The sequence below is a fragment of the Peromyscus eremicus genome, chromosome 6 (assembly GCF_949786415.1).
Source record: "Peromyscus eremicus chromosome 6, PerEre_H2_v1, whole genome shotgun sequence".
Classification (NCBI taxonomy): Eukaryota; Metazoa; Chordata; class Mammalia; order Rodentia; family Cricetidae; genus Peromyscus; species Peromyscus eremicus.
This window is the reverse complement of record NC_081421.1, coordinates 90,231,739-90,257,477: the sequence shown is the minus strand read 5'-3', so window position 1 is coordinate 90,257,477 and position 25,739 is coordinate 90,231,739. Positions and strand designations below refer to the sequence as shown.

Genomic DNA, 25,739 nt, shown 5'->3' with positions numbered 1-25,739 from the left:
GTTATACCATCAATTTCTGACAGAAAATATTGATGATCTACTGTTGACTATCATAGCTGAAATTTCCTTTTACAATGTGAACATACTAGATGGTGAATTTAGGTCTTTTGATAACTCAGACTGCACAAATGTAAGATGTAACAGGGAAATGACCACAGTGCACACACTGTTGTTTTCAAATCTGAAGAAATTGGCTTTTTAAGCCTTCATCCAAATTTTAACTTTTTAAAATTTAAATTGTCTAGATTTTATGGGTCAAGAAAATTAATATTTTTATATATTTATTTATTTTGGAGAGTTTTGTTTGTTTATGTTCTTTCAGGACAGGGTTTCTCTGTGTAACAGCCCTGACTGTCCTGGAGCTCACTTTGTAGCCCAGGCTGGCCTCAAACTCACAGAGATCTGCCTGCCACTGACTTTGGAGTGCTGGGATTAAAGACATATGTGCCACATCAGGCTTAGAAAATAATTAATTGATTGATTGATTAAAAATGAATAAACTGTCTTGAGCAAAACTGTGTCACTATGGGTTCCCTCTCTATGTCAACTTTTTCTGGATCATTGCATATTTTTTAACATGTTTCCAATATTTCTTCATGATTATTTTTATTTTTTGAATGAAAAAAAAATGAAAGGAGGACATGACTGTTGGTTTCAATGCTGCGGTGCTGTGTTATTCATTAAGAGGTGCTGTTACAGTTCGAGAAAGGCCACAAGGCACAACAAAACCCACTATCAGAGCTTTATTAGAAGAGAGGGACAGAAGAGAGCGTGACCAGGCCTGTGGAAGACATGTGCAGGGAGAGAAGGCTGGGAAGAGAAGAAGAAAGGGGAGGAGTCTGTGTCCTGCTTCTTATGGATTCCCCTGCACATGTGCATATAGGCTTATGGAGCTGCATCTCACATCCACATAGTTTGCGTGTGTGAGTAAATTATGTGATCATGCAGCCACACGGATTATGTAGGACGTAAGGCCCCTTACTTGGCTACTGAACTGCGCATGTGAGGTTATGTAGCTGGGGGAGTGGCCAGGAATTCCAACAATGATTGCTTCTTAGGGGTGGAGGGTTTTCTTATAGATATAAGGGAGAAAACAGGCAAAGACAGAGACATCGACATCTGGGAGAGTCCAGAGTGAACATGGCCACACTGAGCCAGGCCACGTGAGCAGACTGGGAGGGGAGACCAAGAGAGCAGCCAGCCAAGACAGGTAGCCTGGGCAAAGAGACTGGCCAAGAGATTGGTGCAGTCAAAATGGATGAGTTATATAGGTGCCAGAGGAGCTGGTGAGAGGGAAGCCCAGCTTCTGGGCTGGTGAGTTCAGGGTAGGGGGCAAGGGATGTCAGCCAGGAGGACCCTATGACTGATAAGGAATGAGGGATGCTGGGAGAGCCTAGCTGCCAGCATCTGCTTTGATACGTTAATAGACACATCAGTTAGCCTTGAGACCTAGCACTTTTTGCTGCTTTTTAATTAAAATTGTTTTAAAGTTTTCATACATTTCCACCGCTATCTCTTCTCCCTCCATATGTTCACCTGTTCCTGTCTCCCCTAATCCTTCTCAATTTCATGACCTCTTTTCCCTTTAGTTATTATACACAAGAAAACACAGAAACATGCAGAGAGAGGGAGAGAGGGAGAGAGAGGAGAAACACAACTTACTGAGTCCGTTTAGTGTTTGTTACATATGTGTGTGTGTGTGTGTGTGTGTGTGTGTGTGTGTGTGTGTGTGTGTTTAAGGCTGACTGCTTGGGATTGGATAACTTGTCAGGGGACTCCTCCCTTGAGAAGAATGAATCTCCATCTCCCAGCAACCATTTGTTGCCTACAGCTCTTCATCTAGGATGGGGTCTTGGGAGATTTCCTCCATCCACGTTGCAGTCAATTGATTTTTTTTTCAGACCATGTTTAAGCAACTATATTTTTGTGATTTCACGGGTGTAGATTCCCTGTCATACATGGAAGAGACTATCTTACCAACACGTCCTAGTCCTCTGGCTCTTCCAATCATTTTGGCCCCTCTTACGCGATGTTTGCGAGCCTTAGCTGTGGTGCTGTAGATGATTCAATTGAGGATGGGCACCCCACAATTAGTTGCTTTCTGCATTTTGATCAGTTGTGGATTTCTATAATGGCCTCTGTATCTGCTGCGAAAAGACGCTTCTTTGATGAGAGGTGAGACATACTCTTAATTGTGGATAGAAGAGTTGGTATTTAGAAAGCTGTTAGAAATTTAAGAAAGTGACTGTATTAGGTTCTCATCTGGGGTCTATGGCCCACCTGTCCTGCAACAGACTGTTAGCTGGGTTTATAGAACCAGACATGATTCCCCTCCTATCGGGATTTAAGTTTTATTAAATGGTTGTTTGTTACTCCTGAGATATTTCTGTTAGCATTCAAGCATACCCGGCCTGCCCCTTGAGGACCCGGCATGATGTGCTTGCTAGCATTCAGGCAGATACCTAGACAGCCCAGGGTCCTACGGTCCTATGTCATTAAATAGTCTGTGCATGAGCTATGTGGCTACGGAGTCTCTGAAATACTCATGTGCTGAGCCCCTTTTAAGAGGTGGCCTCGCCTTCCTTTTTTCTCTCTTTCTTTTCCTCCTCTTCTTCCTCTCTCCTTAGCTCTTGTCTCCAGAGGGGGACTTTGTGTCTCTTCCTTCCCCTCCCCCAATAAATTCTCCACGTGAGTTCTATCCTGTGGCACAACTTTCTAGGGCCCCTTGGCTCAACCCACCAAGGTTGCCTTCTGCCATTTTTAAATTAATAACAATTTCACTATTGCACCATTGATGATATCTTAACAAATTCTCTTTCTATTCACCCGTTGTCTCCACATATATGGCGTGCATGAGGATTTCCCACAATGTCTTTCTGGTCCTTCAGATGTTTTTCTTTATCATAGACAATTTTAGTTACATTAATAGTGAATATATGTAGATTACTGCAAAATATATTTGGATGTGATCCCAATACCTATATCATCACGCAAATGTAGTGGGTAGCCATTCCAGCTTTGATCTGGAAGTTCCAACCTCCACTGAGACTTCAGCAACTGTCACGCCTACAAGGCGGGGCCAAGGGAGGCGCCTGGGGACCCGAGATCTGGATCGGCGGACACGCTCTGTTCCAGGACCCTGGATGGTGGAGGTGGACAAAGCAGAGCTCCAGAGAACACCACTGGACTGTGATACGCCTTCCCCAGACCCCGCGCGACCTACCTATCCTTTAATTTGTAAGTTACGCCATTAAATAAATCTCCTTTTAACTACGTGGAGTGGCTCAGTCGGTAGAGCATGAGACTCTTAATCTCAGGGTCGTGGGTTCGTGCCCCACGTTGGGCGCCAGATATTGGTGAAATTATTAAGGCCACTCCACATAGTTAAAAGGCTACCCACTACACGCAAAGATTCTTTCATTTTTATTTTTGAACAATTTATATGATCAATGCTTGTGATTTGGACATCCTGTTGTAACTTAGGGGCTGTTTGAGAATATAGGCAAGAATGCACTAATGGATCCTGGAGAAAAGAAGGAAAGGGAGGGATCCTTTCCTTAATCAAAAAAAAAATGTAATCATAATATAAGTATAGGTGAAAGGAGAATATTAATTATATTTCTTTGGTAATTAGCAAAAAAAAGTCAAGTGGTTTATTTTTGTATGGCACACATACATTCATATAACTCAAACTCCTATCTATAGCAAAGTGCTATAGATAGGAGTTTTTTTAACGTATTTATTTATGTCATTGAGAACTTGAGACCATTTTCTTGTGGATGTAGGCAAAGCCTATAGTGTTTAATCACCCAGTAGTTTTAACAACACAGTGATATCACTTGTGCTAGCAATAACTTTTCTCCTTTTCGTGTGTGTGTGTGTGTGTGTGTGTGTGTGTGTGTGTGTGTGTGTGATATGTATATATGTCTGTTCACATGTGTGGTAGCACATGAATTTGAAAGTGCATGTAGAGGTTCTGTGTTGAAGTTGGGAACTTCTTCAACATTGCTTCCTCCTTACTAATTAAGGTAGGTCTCTCTGTCAAACACAGAGCTCACTGATAATGCCGCCACCCTAGCCATCTTGCTCTAGGGCTCCTGTCTTGAGCTTCTGAAGATGGAATTACAGGTGGTCTGCCACATCCACCTGGCTTTTCCATTGGCTCTGGGGATTCAATTTCTGGTCCTAATACTTCCACAGCAAGTGTTTTATCTCCTCGGCCATCTCCCTAGCCCTACAAGCAATACTTTTTGAATTAAATGTTTAGTTGAGGTGATTATCATTTCATATATGTGTATCTCTCATTAAACACGAAAGCATTTACGTCGTTGGTGATGTTTAAAAATAGTCCTACAAAGTAGCCCAAACATCTACAGAGAGGTATAAACAATGAATTTACCTCCATACTTCAGGGTCTGCTGGATTGCTCAAAAGTTGTTTTTGTTTTTCCTTCTGGAAGAAATCCAGACTTACTAAGCAGAAAAACAAAAATGGAAAAATCTATATGAAGTTTTAAAGTATAGCAGTATAGCTGCAATACAAATGGGAAGTATTGATCTGAAGCTCACCAGTCCAACCTCACAAGAAGTCTCCTGATGTACATAATAAACAGGTTGCTTTTGTTTGGCCACATATGGCTACTTCTTTTTGTCAACACTATCGCAAAACATGCTAATATCCATTCCTCAGAAAATCTCCATCTTTGACAATGAAAGTTGTACAATAAGGACATCAATTCTTTTTGAAGAGCTAATGATTTAGTAATTACATGTTCCAAAGCAGATACCAAAATCTGAATGGTGCTAAAAACAACACAAAAACAATCCTTATAAGAAAAACTAGTAAATCTTTTGAAGTAACATAAGATCTGTTTTGATAACGAGTATTTAAATTGCTATTAAATTGATGATATAGAGGAAAAATGAACTGATTTTGATTACATCTTTAGTGTTAATTCAAGTGCCTCTTGATAGCTTCCCAAATTAGTTTAAGCTGTAAAATAGAATTTGACTCTGACGATCTATTTTTGCAATTCTCTTCAAGAAAGTATTGCATAATCTATAATTTATTTGTAGTTTTATGTGTATGTGTGTGAGAGAGAGTGTATGTCTGTACATGTGGTGCATGTGCATGTGTATGTGCATGGGTACGTGTATGGGCATGTGTATGTATATGGGTATGTGTATGTGCATGGGTATGTGTATGTGCATAGCTATGGGTACTTGCACCACAGAAGCCAAAGGAGGACTTCAGGTTCTATCCCACTAAGTGTTACAATCCCCTTGAAGACAGGACCTCTCACTGGACCTGCAGCTAGCCTGGTGGCCAGCGAACTCCAAACATCCTCTGCACTCCTCACAGTTCCTGGGTCACAGGCATCACAAATAAGGACCCAAATTAACTCTTGATCAAGAAAGCTTGCTGAAATCATGCCACAGAGACACACACAGACAAGAAATGCATTTGGTTTTTACTCTTCCGGGTTGTGCCTGTCTTTCCCTGCTGGCTGGGGTCTCATTCACCTCTTAAGTCGTATTCAGTTGGCTAGTAGAAATTGGCTCAAAGGAAGTACAGGAGGAAGGGGAGAGGGCTCTTTGCTCCCAGGAAAAAAAGGGTCACTGCTCCAGGACATCAAATTCTGGAAAGCAGCAGGGGTCTTTGTGTAGATAAAGGTTTTACTAGGTATGTGGGGGAGGGGGGATGTGAAAACATGTACATGAAAGTCTTCACAAGCTGGGGGAGATAAAAAATTTGAATTCTTCATCCTAAACACAAGTTTTATAATATTTGATGGAAAAGATTCATATTTGGTATTTCTTACACAGGTACCTCCAACCCCTCCTAGCTCCTTACACCGTCCTAGGATCTGAATTCAGGTCCTCGTGCTTATGATGGAAGCAAGCGCTCTGTCCCTTAAGGCCATCTCTCCAATCTCCAGCTATAGACTTTATTTGATCACAGTGAGTGGCATTCTTGGTGTAATTGTTATTTTACCTAACATTTGTGACCGATTTAACCATATAATGTCCCGATCACTTTGCGCGCCCTCTCCTTTATCCTTGAACACTTGATTTTCTTCTGTTTTCTAATGAAATTTGAGGCAGGGAATTTTCTCACTATATACAGTTAGACTTTTTGATTCTCGCAAATGCTTAACTTCACAGGTCTGTGTTTGCACATGTACCGTATGTGTATGGGTATGAGAATTAGCTCATACGGAGGTCAAGGGAGACATGTAGCACCCTGCTCCATCTTTCTCTCTCTCTCCCCCCTCTCTCAACTGTGACTTGAACTTACTTTTCCCTTTTTCTGAGCTTTTCAAATGGTGATGAGGGCTGCTCTCAGCTTAATTGTTCCCTTTTAGACAGGCTTTTATCTCTGTTTGACTCCAGAAGCTTCTCCTAGTCCTTCATACTCTGTCTTCTCACAACGAAATGACCTGCTAAATATAATTTGTTTTGTTTTATTTGTGAAGCTTTCTAAATATGAGGACTCGTTTCCAGTTGAATAAATGGTTCCGTCATTATCTCAAAGTTTTTCTCTTCTTTCAACACTATTATTTTCACAATTATTCTTGTGAAATGTGTCAGAGCTTCTGGATTTTTTTTTTTTTTTGCCATATCTTCAGAACTCCCTTTAGTATTTTTTTATGGTATTTTTTCCTTCCTCTCTGCTGAATCTTATATACTTCCATTTTTTATTTCACTCATTTTCTCTACACCTTTGTCTCACATACTCTATATGATTTCTATCATGGTTTTATTTCAATGACTATATCAACTTATTTGATGATAGAAATTTTATTTGGAGGGCCTGGGGATGTAGCACAGTTGGTGTACTGAATGCTCAGCATTTAGGCTACCCAGAATTCCATCCCAGCTATTGCATAAATCAAGTATGATGTTTCTCATCTGTAATCTCAGCCCTCAAGAAGTGGAGGCAGAAGTATGAAAGTCACTGTTACCTTAGGTATATAGTGAGTCCAAGTTTAGTATGGACTACATGAGATGGTGCCTCAAAATAAATAAATGAGCCAGGCTGTGGTGGCTCACGCCTTTAATTCCAGCACTCAGGAGGCAGAGGCAGGTGGATCTCTATGAGTTCGAGGCCAGCCTGGTCTACAGAGCGAGATCCAGGAAAGGCACAAAGCTTCACAGAGAAACCCTGTCTCAAAAAACTAAAATAAATAAATAAATAAATACATACATACATAAAGAAAATATAAATAAAGTAGTAAGGAAGGGATAATAAAAGAAAGGTTCTATTATTTTCCAGAAATAATGCTATATTATTGACATAGTAATCCCAAAGAAGAAACTCCCCTTCTTACAAGACACATAAGAGAAAGAATATTTTCCTTCTCATATACCAACTGCCTAGTCTTTAGCTAGCACATAGGATAGTTTCTATAAATGTTCACAGTAATGGGCTGAATATAATCCAAGCAAAGGTTTAACTTAACACACTATACATTCTCACAAATAAATCATCTTTACCAATTAATTATCAGTGCATCTAATGTAGTTGATTCTAAAACTGGTGTCTAAAACACAAAGGGAAACAAAACAAAAACCACTTCTGATGAAAAACAAAATAGAGTCTCGGGTCTAAGCATAGGGTTTCTGACTCTGTGTAGTTAGGGAACTATCTATAAATCTCTATTTCGAATATGAAATCATATAATGCATGGTTTTGATTTCACAAGTCTCCGAAACACCTATTTGGAGAGATAGATAAGTCAGAAATTTCTCTTTTGTGTGGCTTGATCAGCAGCAGGTATGTTGGAGACCAGTTAGAGTACAGAGATTTGCAATAATGGAGTAAAAGCTAGAGAACAGGTGGAAAGTTTGGGAAAGGTCAATACTGGCTCAGTAAGTATCCTTGTAAAACCACATTGCTATTTACAACATAAATGAAAAAAAAAAAAAACTTGGTCATTTGCTCTAATGAAAAGCCGCTGCATTCTATAGCATGCAATTTTCATTCTTCACATAGTTTCCTTCATTAATTAAAGCTATTTAGAAGCAGAAAAGGTTGATATTGGTCTGTTTCTCGTGGATTTATATTTTAAAGCTTTGCATTGAATTTTGTAGCCTGATAGAATGATAATGTAATGCAATTTAGCTTAATATCTGTTTTGTGTTAGATGACAGTTTTATTAAGCAGAACCAATAATCATCGTCATTCAGACTCATAATGGCCCATTATAAATGGTCTCATTTTCCCTAATTTTAATTTTACCTCTTAGAGTATGCCTTTCTCGAATTGTTAAAATGGTTACACTTGGTTTCTTCTATAAACATAATTTTAACAATTGCTATGGAAACATAAGTCATCTACTACTTAAATCCAACTTTCTGTGTATTTGATACAAAGCTATTTCAGTGTCTTGGTTCTTCTTAATTAAATTTTCACACTAGCACATTTAGGGATAGATTGCACTAGCATCCTTTAAGTATTGGGAATTTAAGATTGAAATAAGTATACTTTTTTTTCGTGGGATAACACTTTCTGACCCCCGAGTTTCCTTAGTGGGGGTTAACATTTGAGTGATATAAAAGGACTCATTCCAGATAGCATTCTGAAGAGCTGGGCCCACAATTCCCGACTGTGGTGGTCAACAATGATTGTCAGCTTGATGGAATCTAGACTCACCTAGGGAACAAATCTCTGAGCAGGCTATGTCTGTGAAGGAGTTTCCTGGCTAATTAATGTGGGAAGTTCTATCTTAACCGTGATTAATGTTATTCTATGTATTCAACACCCAGGCTGAATACAAGGCAGTAAGCTGAACACTAGCTTTTTTTTTTTTCACTTTCTGAGTACATATGCAATATGATTGGCCGCTTCATACTTCTCTCCTTTGATTGACAGCACCCTCAAACTGTGATCACAAATGAAGCCTTTCTCCCTTAAGTTGCTTTTGTCCAGCAAGGAGAAAAGTAGCTAATACAGAAAGTTGGCAGCAGAGATGGGCTATTGTTGTGAAAACTCTGAGCATGTAGTTCTTAGGCCTGTAGAGCTGGTTTATAGGAGGAATAGAGGACAATTTGAAGGTGTGTGTTAGAAAGGCTCTAATACTATTAGGAGAGCTACATTGGCTACTCCAGTGGAAGTCTGGAAGACCTAACCGTTAAGAAAAAGACAGACCCCTCCTTAGAAAGATAAAACAGTAAGGTAGTTTCACGATTATCAAGAATTTTATCTGAAAGTTAATAAATCTGGATAATAATCAGACTGTGTTCACTTCTCAATAACTGCAATGAGAGATGTGGACTTGGGTAAAAGAAACAAAAGCTGTATGAGCTCGACACTTCAGGGCAGGGTGGGCTTTAGAGGGTCCCCAACTGTAAGGCAATTTTGAGTAACATCAGTTATCTGTTGAATGTTCTATAGATTGCTGAGCAATGCGTTCATGTCGCCTGTGTGACTCCTCTAGCAGTCACTATTGTTCTAACTTTACACCGAGGAGACTAGGTGCAAGGAAATTATCTCCTAGCCATGCTAGCTACGTGGTTTGAGTGGAGGAAAAGCTTAAGCTTTTTTCAGATCAGAGTTGTTCTTTTTTTTTTTTTTTTTTTTTTTTTTTCAGTCAGTGCATATCTCAAAGGCTGGATGCCTGGGAGCAGAGTCATCAGGTCAAAATAGTTAAAAAATCAGAGGTTGAAGGTCATCTTGAACACAAACTTTGCCAGCTTTATATTATTGTCCAGGGACCAGCATGCAACAATTGCTTAGAATTCAAGGCAACCCATCTCCTTTCAGCTTCTGTCCTGGGCACTATAGGTGGCTCCTGTTGCTTGTGAGTAATAATTCTTTTTCATCTATACATGATTAAATGTAACCTTTCTCTGTAAATTTGTGCCTAGAAGAACTGAGGATTTATTTCCACGTATTCAGGGATGTGCAGGAGGACATCAGACCTACTCATGGCTGCACACTTGTTGTATCATCCAAAATTACACTTTGTAACTTGATTGAACTTTACACTGTTCATTTATAGACAGACTCATTAAGAAAACAAAAAAGATACTTACTCATCATTCTATTTTATAAGCTTGGGTCCAATACATTCTATCAGGAACTGGCACACACTTTGTGTGGGGTAGTTCCTAAGTCAGATTCTTTCCATGTTTGGCTAAAAGCCCCATACAGGACCGTGCTTCTGTCATTAAGACACAGCTTACGACATTCCGCAAAGGTGTTGTTGTTTTCTAAGGCAACCATATTTGTTTGTTTGGATATGAAGTGTCTGCATTGGCTAACATGTTTGAACACATGTTCCCAGATAGTGGTGTGCGAATGTTTCGGGGTCTTTGGGAGGATTTAGTGGAGCCTCACTTGAGGAAATGGGTCACTGAGGGAGGGCTTGAGGTTTTGTAGCCAGGCACCAATTCCTGCTCATTTTTTGCTTCCTGACTGTACAGACAAGGGGATCATTTGGGACCACCATGTCTTCCTCACCATGATGTACTATATCCTATTTTGAACTGTAAGCCAAAAGAAACCCTTCCTTTCTTAAGTTAGTCATTGTCAGGTGTTTGTTCTCAGCAATAAGGGAAGTAACAAATACTGTGGGGGCCCAAATAGGCTCCCTAGTAAGGCCCTACTCAAGGTCAGAAAGTCTGAGCTTGCTTTGCCCAGCAGGGCTGCATAATAGGATGATTTGGCCAAAGGCGTGGGTACCAGGTATTTTGAAGGGTCTATACTTGTTGATACTTTATACCACGACCTTGGAAAGGGACGGTCTTTTGTCCCTCCCTTTGCTGATGTATAAAAAGCCCATCATGACTTATAGTCAAGGTGACTAGATATTGACCCATTGACCCAGGGCTCTCCTGAAGCTATCCTGTGTCTCTTTCTCATCATCTCTGTCTATATTTCTATCTAAAACTTTCTCATTCCTCACTCCTTCCCCCAAGAACCCTTCGACAGGTCAGAGCTGATCTCCTACATAATACTAATACAACATTTATTTTAAAGGGAAAATCAAACTCACTTTCCTGCCAGCCTTATTACATGAACTCATATGAATGTTGTTTCATTTTCTTAGTTATGGCAAAATACCTTCCATATTAGGTGGGTTGTGGTTTTCTACCAATAAAGATTATATATATCAAACATTTTATTTTTCTCATTGTCATAGTTTTCAGTGACGTCACACATTTTATTTATACACATACTGAACACAGTTCATTAAGCAGGAATTGGGAATCCTTACTGAAGTTTGTCAAGGTAGGACAGCATGTTACCTTAAAACTAAGAAAACTGGCCCACCAAGATGTCTCAATAGGTAAAGGTGATAGCTTCAAAGACTGATGACCTGAATTAGTTCCCTGGGACCCACATTGTAGAGAGAACCAACTCCCATGAGTTACTTTTGGATTTCTACACACACATGTGCACACACACATACACTAAAGAGAGAGTGACTAAGTAAATGCAATTTTAAAATTAAAAAAGCCTGAAAACAATCACTCAATACTTGACTACATATAAGAGTTTAGTTCAGTTGGTTAGAGTGTGCTGCTAATCTGTCTGGTTTGATTATTCAGTTTTCTCTGTGCACTAATTGCAATCTGATTGATCTCTCACCCTCTGGATTTTGGTTTTGTTTTATTTTAGGCTCACCGACTGACTGCAGCTATAAATTCAGCTTGCCAATGTACACTATTGCTCACAAGAGGGCCTGTGGAGAGAGTGTGGATGGATTTATTCCCATCCCAACAGCAAGGTAGCAGCTTTGTAGACGTTACTGATGAGCAACAGCAGCATCTTTATCCAGTGAGGATGTCTCAGGAGAAGCTATTTTCAGTGCAAGTAACAGAAATTAGAGCAAAACAGTGCAAGTTATCAAGGGTAATTCTCCTATTTATAGGTTAAAGGCCGATTATGTTCTTCACTGTTTAAGTTCTGACATCTAAGTGAATTGAGTTACTTGTTTCCTTTGTGCTTGTCCCCTCTTAGATCTGGTGTGACTTTTTCTTTCTTTAGTGCTCCTTCCCTTGTTAAACGGCATTGTCTGAGGATTGGAACACCTTTTTTATTATTATTTTGAGGATGCTTGGTTGTACCTAATTATCCTTTGGAGAACATCAGGAGACAATGCATGAGAGAAGACACATGAAGAAGTACTAGGAAAGGATTAATGCAAAATCATATCACTTCTGGAAGCCATGGCGATAGATTTCCTTTATCCTTGCCAGCACATACTTTTATTCTAGGTAACGTTTTACTTTCTGTTACAAAATTTAAAGCCCAAGTTTGCTAAATCTTCTCTATCTGTTTGAAAAATAACATTATATAACATGCAATATCCATTAAAAAAACTAATTAACTAAGAATCTATTTATTTATTTGCTCATTTATTAAGGAGGAAAAAACTAGCCGGGCATTGATAGTGCACAACTTTAATCCCAGCACTTGGGAGGCAGAGGCAGGCAGATCTCTGTGTGTTCAAGGCCAGCCTGGTCTCCAAAGCGAGTTCCAGGAAAGGCACAAAGCTACATAGAGAAACCCTGTCTCGAAAAACCAAAAAAAAAAAAAAAAAAGAAAGAAAAGAAAAAACTAAAACTGAATTGTTTCCCAGTTTTGTAGTGGGTAACTGTTCCAGCTTTCACCTGGAAGTACTACCCCCATTGTGGCTTTGGTAACGCCTAAAAGGCAGAGCCGAGAGAGGAGCCCTGAAGACCCGAGATCCAGATGTGCCAGCTCTCTTGGTTCCTGGATTCTGGAAGCTGGAGGTAGACTGAGCAGAGTTCTCCAGAGAACACCTCTGGACTACACTTCACCTTTCCCAGACCCTGTAACCTATCCCTTCACTTGTAAGTTACTCCACAAAATAAACTTCCCTTTTAACTACGCAGAGTTGCCTTAATATTTCAACCACCAATATAGTTTTGTCTTTTTTTTTTTTTTTTTTTTTTGGTTTTTTCGAGACAGGGTTTCTCTGTGTAACTTTGCTGCTTTCCTGGAACTCACTCTGTAGACCAGGCTGGACTTAAGCTCACAGAGATCCGCCTGCCTCTTCCTCCCAAGTGCTGGGATTAAAGATGTGTGCCACGCCGGGCGGTGGTGGCGCACGCCTTTAATCCCAGCACTCGGGAGGCAGAGCCAGGCGGATCTCTGTGAGTTCGAGGCCAGCCTGGGCTACCAAGTGAGTCCCAGGAAAGGTGCAAAGCTACACAGAGAAACCCTGTCTCGAAAAACCAGAAAAAAAAAAAAAAGATGTGTGCCACAACTGCCTGGTCATTTTTGTCTTTTACTTAACTTATAACATTAAAACACACTCTCAGATCAAGTCTTATACTTGAAAAGTTGAGTAAAAAACATAAATGACAAAGGTATTGTCCTGATACAAAATAGTAAGACAGCAAAGAATTCAGCCCGGCATTTAGGCATCTAACCTACATTTAATTGTTGAGACCTTAAATGTGCCAGGGATTTCTTAAGGTCCAAAGGTGGGTAAACATAGGCTATTCCCTTTAAAACACAGATTCTAACAAGAAAGGTGATGGTGTGGATGTGGAAACAAATGTGACCAATTCAAGGTAGGCAGATCTTAAATAGTTGCATCTACAGCCACTCAAAAATCCTTCAATCAGTGGATAAGCCAACCAGGCAGACAGTATATGATACTTCTCTTTGGATTCAGAATTCATTCTGATTATTATGAGGAAAATGTGTTTTATTAATTTTTTTCTGGGTTAGCTAATTTTTAAATTATTTCAAGTCCATATGACTGTGTGTGTATACACATGTATACATAATCTAGAGTTAGGATGATTCATGGGATAGATGAATGGCAGAATGAAGGGTCACATGGGATTAACATTTATAAAAAACCACAAAAGTGGAGTTCAGTCCTCACTGAGAAGTAACTGCAAAATACAGAATATGTTTGTGGAAACACAGTCGTACAAGTCTGGCCTTGACAATCTGATGCACGTTGTTCTTGCATTCCTATCTATTCACATTGTTCCTTGAGGAGAATTTGACAATAGTATCTCACTAATGTGTTGCCACTTTCAAAGATTCTTGCTAACAAGATTCTTCCCTACTAGACATATCATTAAGCAGGAGGTTTCAAAAGGGTAATATGGAAAGGCAATTTGCACAGACGTTCGATTCGCAATGTTGAGATTTTTGTAAAAAATGTTCTGGGTAGCCCTCTTTGTTTTCTATGGATTTAATTCCCCTGTTAGAGTTAGAAGTTTCCTGTCTGTTGTGACACATAGAATAACCCATCATTCCATTTAATAGATAATGGGCTGGCAATAAATGTACAAAACCACTCCACAAATTACAAAAGACAATGCAAGAATTGTTGTCATTTCTGAATTGTTTACTCATTATGCTCCAATGTAAGTATTACTAAAACATTAAACATACCAGTTCTGCTAATGTAATGGTAGTTTTTAATAGCAACATTATGGATTTTCTATTAAATATCTTAATATTGTAATCATCTCCGCATCATTTTGATTCTCTTGCTAAGGCAGACCAGAGAACAAGGTTAGTACCTTACTCACTCTGCATATGTTTGTATCACCAACTCAGGACTAAACATGTGTACGTGTTTATTAATACTTTATAAGGAGTGAATGAGATGAGTTAATATTGCTTGATGCCTGTGGGCTCTATTAATTATATAACTATGCCCTGCAATTTGAATATCTCAGTCTAATATGGTCATTTGCTGAACCTGAATGAAAGGAAATACATGCTGTGTACTTTTTATTTTTATTCTGATGACCTTTGTGATGGAAAAGTTTTCTTATTCTCTCTTGGTTGAGCTATAAAAACAGCTTTCTTACTAGCAGTGACTTGATGTAAGTGATGGGTCACCACCACATTCTGCCTGGCATCATGATCTTGGCAACACTCAGATCTGATCAGGCCACCCACCCTCCTGCTTATCACTCCTCAGTACCCACCACAGCCCTGTCAATCTGTATATGCTGACTCTACTTCACCTATCATAGTTCTTCAGGGGTTTTAAAAATTATTTTTATATGTTCCCCATGCCTCAAAAACCTGCCAATTAAATATTAATGAGTAAATGCTACAGCTGTGAATAAATGAAGATGGCCACCTAGAATCATGTGTACAAAGTTGGGGCAAGAGGGTTAGTGCATGGATGTGTCTAGTGGAATAAGCTGGGAGCAGAGGTTGGTGCTTTGAAAAAGCATCTCTCACTTAACTATTTACCCAAAAATAATTTGTGAGCCATGTTTATTTATTTTTTATGTGAAGATTTTTATAGACACAATTTTCAAAGAAGATTAGAAAATATTTATTTTCTTAAACAATTGTTCTCTCAGATTTTTCACACATAGGCAGGTTTAGGGAGGTCTCTGAATGTAGGAGTCAACATCAGGTTATGTGACATGGGAGGCTGGATAATGTGACACTGTTTCCTTTCACTGAGTTGAGGGGCTGTGGTTTTCAGAGGTTTCTATCTAAAGATGTGCAGAAGCAGATGAATGGCATGAGGTTTACCTGAGTGAAGATCAGAAGGGCCTGGAAGTAAAGTACTGGATGTGAGTCAGTCCTCCAGCTGAGAGGAATGGTTAAATTTCCACAGTACCGAAGGAAATTGTGCCTTCCCCAAATTCACAAGTCAGTTCGTTCGTATCAGATAATGTATTGACTATCTCTTACAGGGCAGGCGCAGCTCTAGGTGTTAAGGGCACAGCAGTAGCGACACCCACACATTTTTGCCTTTGTTCTTCTGATTTTCTGCAGTTCCCTATGCTTGTCTCTTCAGTGGTTGAAGAATTATTTTTATAGCTATGAGGTGCTGGTGCAAAATGAGAATGGTTATCCCTAAAGGGCTATCATCATCCTGGCTGAAAGTAAATGTCCAGATATTTCAGTCTGATGGAAAACTGAAAAAGCTCCCACATCCTCTGAAGATGTAAAGTTTAGATTCTAAGGCTTTCTCTCACCGCGTGGAAACTGTACGTGCCTGAGCAGGAAGCTCTTACTAGACCCAGCTGTGAGTGCTCCGTGGTGAAACACTCCATCATTATCATTTCAAGTAAAAATGTAATATATATATAAAGAATATATATATATTTATTCTTTACCGGGGATTTATTCTGTTCACTTTGAAATTCTTAATATATATTTTAAACTATCAAAGGACAGTGGTCAAGCCAAACATGTTTTGTAGATTAGGTGAACTGACTTTGAAATACGCTTACTAGCAATTAAACCATAGGCACATTACCTAACCTATCAAAGACTCAGTTTTCTCAGTAATAAAATAGTTAAAGTAGCTTCTATTTCTTTAGTCATGAAGTTAAGTGATATCTAAAATAAGATTACAGCACACGGGACTTAATACTTACTTTACGATTATGTGTAATTTATCTGTCTCTTACTGGACACTAAGAAACAGAGATTTGAGGTATATGAGCTGGCTTCTAGCAATAAGCAAGTATTTCCAAGTATTTGAGTGTAAATATTCAAGGTTTTACACTAATAAGTCTGCAAAATGATGAACATGAAATAAGAATTTTTTTCTTTTTGATACAGTATAGTAGATAAAACTTACATTTCTTAGAGTCTTTTTTGTTTCTCAATTCTATTACTAGTTCCACTTTAAGTAACAAAGTCTGGTAACTATCTAAAATCAAATTGCTCAGATTTCCCAGGGAATTTCATTTAAACACAAAGCATACCTTAATTAAAACCAAGGACAGTACAATACACTGAAATGAGTTCTATATATCAATAATACTCTACGTGTATAAAAGGAAACAACAATATTGTGAATGAATTATGCCACTTTTTGTTGGTTTGTATTTACAGTAAAATAAGAATAGGCATTTTGGAAAACTGAACAATTATTAATTAAAATTAAAAATTTTTATGAGCCAAGAAGCCATTGTGATTTCTGTGAGTATATTCCCAAAGATCAGAAGAAATATATTTGTCACTAAATGTGAATTAAGAAACATAGATGCTTCTGGGCATTTCCAAAGTAAATTGACTTATTTTTTGGTCCAAATTTCTACACAGACCTACAATTGAAAACAACAACAACAACAACAACACGGAATTGCTTTTAATAGCAGTGGTTTAAATGTCCATGGCTTGTGCAACTGGTCTTTAAAAGTTCGAAGCCAAGATATTAAAATAAACATTTCTTTCCTAATTTATAAGATTGATGAAGAGTTTACTAAGCACTAATGTTTACTAGATTTTAACTAATTTTTAATTAATTTAATTTTAATTTTACTAAATTTTAATGTTTACTAAACACTGATGAAGAATTTACTAAACTATTAGTGTTTAAATGATTTAAAGAATTTAATTTTTTCTTTGGAGTGGTGGTGTATACCTTTAAACCCATCATTCAAGAAGCAGAAACAGATGGATCTCTATCAGCTCAAGGCCAACCTGGTCTCCATAGCAACTACCAGGCCAGCTAAGATTACGTATTGAGACCCTGTCTCAAAAATTTTTTTCTTGTCATATTTACCTGGGGTCTTCAGGAAATAATTGTGTCAGGCAAACATATTTTTGATTGGTGAATTGGACGTCAGATAATTTCCAACACTGCACACTGCATAGCTGGAGTTCTGAAGTTTTTACACATCACACAATTCATTGAAAATGGTGTCTGTTTTTTAAGACAGGATCTCATGCAGCACAAGCCAGCTTCAAAGCCACTGTGTAGTTCAAGGTTGACCTTGAACTTCTGATCCTCCTGACTCTACTTGCTAAGAACTAGAATGATAGTCATATACCTGGTCCTATGCGGTGCTAGGAACTAAACACTGGATGTAGTTCATGGTAGGTAAGCAGCTACCAACTGAATTACAGCCTCAGGCTTTCAAATAGTATTCATATGTCACATTAACTCCTTCTATCAATGACTGAAAGTGAGGGAAGTCTAGGGTCCAGGTCTGACCCCCCAAACTCAGACAGCCACAGACATCACTGTCATTGGTGCATCTGCAGCCAGTTTGAACACTTTAGGGTAAGCTGGCATAGCAACTATGAAAGCCTGTGTTTGATCTGGCATATATAAAATAGAATACTATTCATTTCTAAAGAAAAATGAAACACAAAGTTTGTAGAAAAATGAATGTATAATATAGAGGTCACAATTTCAAAAAACAAAACAAAATGTGTTCTCCCTTCTACATGGATACTGGTCTGTAATACATATATGTCACATACATAAGCAAATGTAGATGTGGGCACAGTATAACATGTAAAAAGGAGAACAAGAAAGGGTTAAATATTAGGTGATGAGGAAGAAAGAAATGCAGGTATTAGAAATTTGAGTTGTGAAAAGAGGATATTGTGGAAGGCCATCTAGAAGACCAGCTCCCACATTTTACCCCAGGGTATTCTTGAGAAGTGAGGGATAAGAGATTTAGATAGAAGGATAGAGAGGAAGAGAAACAGATAGAAACACAGGACAGTCTCGGGAGGGCCTGCATCCTTATCCACTGCCCCCTTCTGTCTCTTCTAAAGGGCTATTTATAGGAATGCCAAGGGGTGGAGCAAAAGACATTCCCCTAGCTCAGCCAAGTGTAGACCCTTCCAATCACCTAGTAGCCATATACATGGTCAAGCAGCTCTTCTGGGTAAAGCAGCTCGGATCTCACTAGGAAACTTTTGTGGGCCTCCACAGGATATAAAGGTAATTGTTTTTAACTATGTCATGGGCTTTTCATATTTGGGTGAAAGAAACACTCATACAAATATATTTGATAATGAAAGTGTGAAATCCAATGTGTTAGTTCCACAGTTTCAGAATGGCTCTTCTAACTGTAAGGAAATTCATTGAGATGGATAGACTTTGGGTCTGTTTGATTTCACTGTATGATGATTTTTATTTATAATTTCTTTACAAAAATAATTAATTAAAAGATAAAGAAAAGGGCGGTTAATTCTAAATGTATTGTAAATTTATCTGTTCTGCTTTGGATATTTCCTTGAGTGTCAATTTTAGCAGAAGATATTTCCATCTTGTATGTCCTTTTCTTTGACTGAAATAGGTTATTTCCAATGTTTTTGATGCGACAGAAGTAAGTATTTGAGCTTTAGGGCACAAGCAAAGGCAAATGGTGAGTGACGCTGTTCTCATGGGCTTGGGTTTCCTCAGTGAAAACTAGAGTTCAAGGGAGCTGACTGAATTTCTTTCTTGTTGTTGCTATTATTAGTGTTATTAATTTAAATATTATTAATAGCTGGGCGGTGGTGGCGCACGCCTTTAATCCCAGCACTCGGGAGGCAGAGCCAGGCGGATCTCTGTGAGTTCGAGGCCAGCCTGGGCTACCAAGTGAGTTCCAGGAGAGGCGCAAAGCTACACAGAGAAACCCTGTCTCGAAAAACCAAAAAAAAATAAATAAATAAATAAATAAATAAATAAATAAATAAATAAATATTATTAATAAATATTGTTATTAATTATTGTTATTAAGACTATTATTCATGTATCCCAGGCTGGTTTTAAACTTACTACAAAGCTAATGATGTCCTTGGACTCTTGATCCTCTTGCCTCTATATCCGAAGTGCTAGGATTATAGGAGTATACAGCTAGCTCAGAAAGATGAATTTTTAAGAAATTTTACCAAAGTAAGATAATTATTTCTGACTCAGGAAGAGATCAGTGACATTCCTATGTCCCTTTGCTATTTCATCTTAAATATGCTTTTGTTTATTATTTAATTCTAAAATAAGTTTTAGAATTTTTTTCTAATCTAGGTATTTTAGTGACAATCTCCAGCACAAAACTGCTACAGTAGCTAGTTCGACTCTGAGACTAAAGTTTTTAAAGTGATAGAGTACAATAAAGAGGTAGAAAGATGCAAAGAGAGTGAAGGAGAAACAGATTGATTTATCAGATCCCTTTCATATATTCAAAGTTTCACAATACTTCCTGTCTAGAAGTTGTTATATGCAGCCTTAGTGTCTTCAAAAAGACCCCATTTTCTCTTTTTATACTTCTGTGAAGAGGCCCCCATAAGCTTAAAGAGACTTTCAGAGTAACCAGCTCTATAGCCACCATTGGGTGGCATGGTTCCCACAATAAAATGAAAACTAGTCTATTTGTTCTACTTCTCTTAAGTTTTAGAACTAGTTGTCCAACCGTGGACAATTAAAAACAGCAAATTCCGTTTTATTTTTAAAAAGTTTAGAAGGTGCTTGTCATTTCACAAAGTCAGCAGCCCATACCCCGCAACTGAACTCTGTGTTCTTTTGCTTCATTCATAATCTTTGTATATTTTGGGAGGACATTATCTTGCTGACACTTAAACAATAATGCCCTCAGTTTGGGAGAGTCTCACTGCCACAGGCCCTTCTCATCTGTTGGCGACTGAGATCAGGTATCTCAAAAACTCTTTGAGCTTTTGTGACCTTAACATTAGTGTGAAATTGGATCACAGTTACAGAAAAATACCCAATCTGTAACCATTTGTCTCAGATTTCTTAATGGAAGCTCTTTCTTTGAAATGACTTATGGGTAAACTGCTCACCACCAAATCTTTTCTGAGGAACTCACTGAGGTACATTTGACGTTTATCATTACCTGAAAAGCCATGGCAAGTTTTGGAGAAACTTCTTGTTTCAGGTTATGTGCTCCTTGATTCTATCTGATGGTTGTGTTTCAGAAGAATACACAATGGGGATTTAGCATCCTTAGAAGACAAAGGAAACACATATCCTCACCATTTTTTTTTTAAACTCAGGAGATATGAAATTATTTACTGATAGTCTCACATAGTGAACATTTTTCTTGATAGTAATTATAACATTAACTCATTATTATAACATAACTCATTACATGTTTACTATTTATAAAGCTCTTAGTGTGAGCATCAAATTTATATGAACATTCTAGTAAATGTCTAGAAATTATTAAGCACAGAATATATTCACCACTGTTATTCTATTGTATTCCAAAGGGAAAATGCATGGCAAAGTAGAGCTTTATTATCTATCATTTGAGAATTATTCTTCTCTCAGACATTTTCAAAATTCATTAGTAAATAAATTCTGAACACTAACAGATTTGTGGAAATAGTCATTCTGTTAATGTGAGCACTAAATGTTTGCCCAGAGAACAGATTTCCAGGTAACATACACATAAAGAAGATCTCACTCAGAATAAAACCATATGTTCAAGTTTATGTCCAGAATACTCCCAACTGTTTCCTATCAAGCAGTTTTGAAAATTAGGTTAGTATCAATTACATGATGAGTTGTAATTCTTCCAGTAATCACTGATTACAAAATACTAATTGATCATATTTTCTATCTATGTCAAATAACTTTGCTAACTTTTCCTACAATCATTATTAGCTAATGACACTATTACTTATTCAAGAAAGTTAGTAGGTCCCAAGTTTTCTCTACTTCTATCTGTGTAAATTACCTTATTTTAGCATCTGGTGGATTTAGTCTAGATGATCTTTCAGGGAGATGAGATTAGTAAATATCACCAAATTTCATCCCAGGACTGTTTCTCCACTCATTTAATTCATAGACAAAAATAGCCCAGCTTAAAAGCAAATACGTGAATTACTGCTGACATCACTAATAACTGCCAGTCTGATAATTAATAATGTTATCTATTCAAGTTGGCTTCCGTTCATAAAGTTAGACAAAATGAATTTAAATACAATCACAATTGTGTACTGTTCCTTCCAAATTATACAGGAGTTTCTCAGAAAACTGTTGTTTGGCTTGGATATCATTATGCAAAGATAATAAACACTGTTACATCTGAAATTGTTTCTACAATATGAAAGAAGCTTTTTGTTGTCCCTACTTACCTAGTAGGGACATTGCTTCATATAGAAATTTAGAAGTATGTTTTCATGTGAATTCCATGTTTTAAAGGTACTAAATAAAACTTTCTGTTTTGGTCTGTGATTTGGGTAATTTTGTTTTTATATACTCCAAGAGGCTTGAGTTGAGAATGTTCAATGTAAAATCCCAGGATTCTCTTTCACTGAACTTTCTGGAAGTCTAATTATACATTTATTAGTGAGCAACTGTAGCCCAAGCAGGTCAACTGCAGCCTCCTGCCGTCTGTTGTAAGCCCTTCTCTCTGGTGTGTATTTGCTTCTTTTCTTGCACCTGATGGGTGTTATGCATGTAAAGAACATGTGGTGAGACTTACTGGCTTCTAATTCAGCAATATTTTGTTGGAATTAGAATCTACAACTGACAGAATTCAGTGGGATCCATTCTCTAACAATGCAGAGTAGGATCAACTGATGAACCCTCAGAAAGATCAATAGAAAAGTGATTAATAGCTTTAAAGTACTTATCTGGTTTGAAGCAACAAATCTTAATTGTAGAAATATACCAGAAGATAGTGCTGGAATATTGGTGAGAGGTTATATTGACAGGTGATATTAAAATAGAAAGTAAGCAATACGATTGAAATCAGGAAACAAATTATAAAATCCCCAAATGAAGATAATACTACAAATAGTTTAAATTATTGTTGTTAATATCAGGTGTGATTTCTAAGGAAATAATAAGAAACCATTGAAAATAATCTTTAAAAATAGATTGCAGGATTTTTGAGGAATCATTAATATGTGTGTATACATACAAGTATTTGCATGTATTTCTATTTAATTACATTTGAAATACACAAAAATCTTCAAGATCTGAGTTGGTTTCATTTATTCTTTTAAATTTCTTTAGATTTTTACACTTGTTCAACATCATATAAAATCAAAGGTACAGAAACAGTCAGTCCCTAGTAGTGAAAAATAGTGTCATTTGTTAGGTCATGTGTCCCTATTTGATATGGCAGAAACACTACCAGATTGTCCCTGCTCAAGAACATTGCATCATTTGTTCCACGATGAGAAACTGGGTTATATTTGATAATCTGTTGATAATTATAATTAATAATTAAGGTGTATGACTTCATGTTCAGCAAAATTTTCAGCATGTCCTTTTTGTAAGAGCAAGCTGGGATCTCAAAAAATAAATCTCTAAAATGTGAACACCCTAAGAAAATTACCAATCATATGTAAAACAGCACATTTATATTCCATCAAATCTGTTATAAACTTAAGTTTTTCTGTGAAGATATTTTCAACACGTCCTTTAAATGCTTCTTTACAAACAGTACTGTCTTTGGAGAACTTGTGCTTATATGTTTGGAAACCTACAGGAGTGAATGTTTCCTACAGGATATTTGAAAGCCGAGCCTCAGTGCTGCTAAAGGCTCTTGGCCTTCATTCTAGCAGTGATTATGCTCTGCTCTATTGCTATCAAGCTGGTGATTCCAGAAACGGAAGGATCATCTTAGAACAGGAATAACTTGGAAGCAGGCATGGCTGCTCAGCCTCAGCCAGACAGCAAAGGTATATAGAAGGAAACGAATTCTCCATGCTGGTTTTGCTCACGATGAATACCACAGCTAAGGCCTTTATTTCATCATTAAGTTAAATATGACAATTTTTAGGGATAAGTTGCTTTGAGGCAATGTGTATGAAGTTTGTCCAGCACTAGATACACTCAAGTACAATGTTCCAAGCACGGCAGAAGGTTCAGAAGAACACTAATGAATGCATAAATGAAATGCTCCTAGGGAAAATGGCTCACTGGTTAAAGCAACTGATACAAAGCTGTAAGTGGTGGCATTCATCTGTAATCCCAGGTAGGGATGGAAGGTAGAGACAGGAGAAAACCTAGAAGCTCAAGGATCAGCTAAACAGGATAAATGATGGTTATGATATGCTGTATCCAAAAGGTGAAAACTGATATGAAACCCCAAATTGTCCTCTGACCTCCACACCTGCACCATGACACTTGTACACACACACACACACACACACACACACACACACACACACACACACACACACTACAGACATACATGCACTGATATACACATTATACATATACATCATCCACTACATCTTCCACACACAGAGAGGTTGCAGTAACAAAGAAAGGCTTCCAGTGAACCTTGCCTCTTCAAATTTGTTTCTTAAAATAATAACTAAGATAATCACTTTGTCTGCCTCATTCTCTAAATTTCATCTTAAAAGTAATAAAAAAATAAGTATTTATGCTAGAGGAAAGGCTCATCAGTTAAAATTACTTGCTGGTCTTGCAGAGGATCTGAATTCCGTTTCCAGCACCCAAGTCAGGTTGTTCACAAACATCTGTAACTCTAGTTCCAGAGGATCCAAGCACACATGTAGGAAAAATATTTATACAAAAAAAGAACAATAAATCTTTAAAAATATAATAAACAAAAATTAAATTTATTTTGCATGGCTTTGAAATATCTGCTTAATTAATAATTCTATAAGCAGCTTTCGGGATTATAATAAAACCCCCTTCTGGCTTCAAGAATGGTAGTGTATAGCTGAGATCATGAGGGATTTGTATGAAGAATACAAATTTCATTTTCACCAAGGTGGTGTGGCCTTCACAGTATGTGACTATCATGTTTTTAGTGGTACTCAGTGACTGGGAACTTTAAGCTTTGCTTAGTAGTGTCTATTTTAGAAGAAGAGTAACATTCAATAGGAGTTAATTTAAAAAAATAAAATAAAAAGAAACCCTCAAGCTGTGTATGGACTGATACTCATTGATCATTTGTCAATATATTTAAATGCTCTCAAGACTACTTTCAGAGCAAATAATTTCCTAAACCGTAAAAAAGAAGCATAATTCATGGACTGAGAAATTCACAAATGCTGGTGGTTGGAACTTTATGTGTGATTTATATATGTGGTTTTAGGGATAAAAAATTGAATAATATAGATACTGCTAGGTAAAGTTTTCACCAGTAACCTAAGAAATAAGAACAATATCTGCACGTGACGATGTAATCATGCAATGCTACTCTGAAAATACCCGGTAGGGTGTTGAACTACCCAGCACTACTTAGTTTTATTAAAAACTAAAAACAGAGAACAACTGAGATACTGATCATTAAAAATCAGAAAGGAAATGAAAAATGGTTTTATTTCTCAGTCAATATGTTACTGCTGATTTTAAAAAAGAGACTTCTTTGTAGGCTAGAGAGAAGAATGGTATCAAAGCGTTCCTGTTCCTTTGGTAGCATGCTAGCTGTAGAAGCCACAAAAGAGGGCAGCTTTAAAAATGCAATGCATTAAAACAGTCATTTTTCAGTGCTATGTAAATTGTTTGGACATTTTGAATTTGTGGATAAGCAGAATCAGCAGATAGCGACAGTTTTAAATTTGCTAAAAATCAATAAAAGAGCAGTAAAATCCAATTTTCTTAAACCAAGCTGTAACTTCAACTGAGCTAAACTATTTTTGATGCAACTGATAGATCTGTCTTTCTTTTCTTCCTTCGTTCCTTCCTTTCTTCGTTCCTTCCTTCCTTTTTCTTTTTCTCTTTCCTTTTTTTCTTTCTTTCTTTTTTTCTGAAAGGACTTAAAATGGATTAAACATTGTTCCATTTTATTAGTAACTGAACAATAAAGCTGTGAATTGCTTGAAGTGATCTGCTTTTTGTTTTTTTTATCAGCTTCAGAGCATCTATATGCATATTTTATTCTAATTTTTAGAAGCTTAAGTTATATTACCTCTTAATTATTATTTGCAGGTGATATTTGTTTTCCTCATTACGGCCAATTCCCTGAAAAAGAATCATTTTCTATTGAACACTCAGTGTGTGTTCTGAACTTGCAGGCTCAGAGAGGAAGTTTTAAATAATGTATGCCTGGTCCCTTTGTAACAAGGTGCTCTTAATGTTG

At 37.4% G+C, this 25,739-nt stretch overlaps 1 long non-coding RNA gene across 1 annotated transcript; it reads right to left on the bottom strand.

Moving 5' to 3' along the window:
• Positions 1–15,271: 15,271 nt before the first annotated feature.
• On the bottom strand, positions 15,272–24,183 carry LOC131912673 (uncharacterized). Its single transcript, XR_009379672.1, has 3 exons — positions 24,105–24,183; positions 20,559–20,667; positions 15,272–15,522 (listed from the first exon to the last, which is right to left on the bottom strand). It is a non-coding gene; the product is annotated as an uncharacterized LOC131912673 (long non-coding RNA).
• Positions 24,184–25,739: the final 1,556 nt, after the last annotated feature.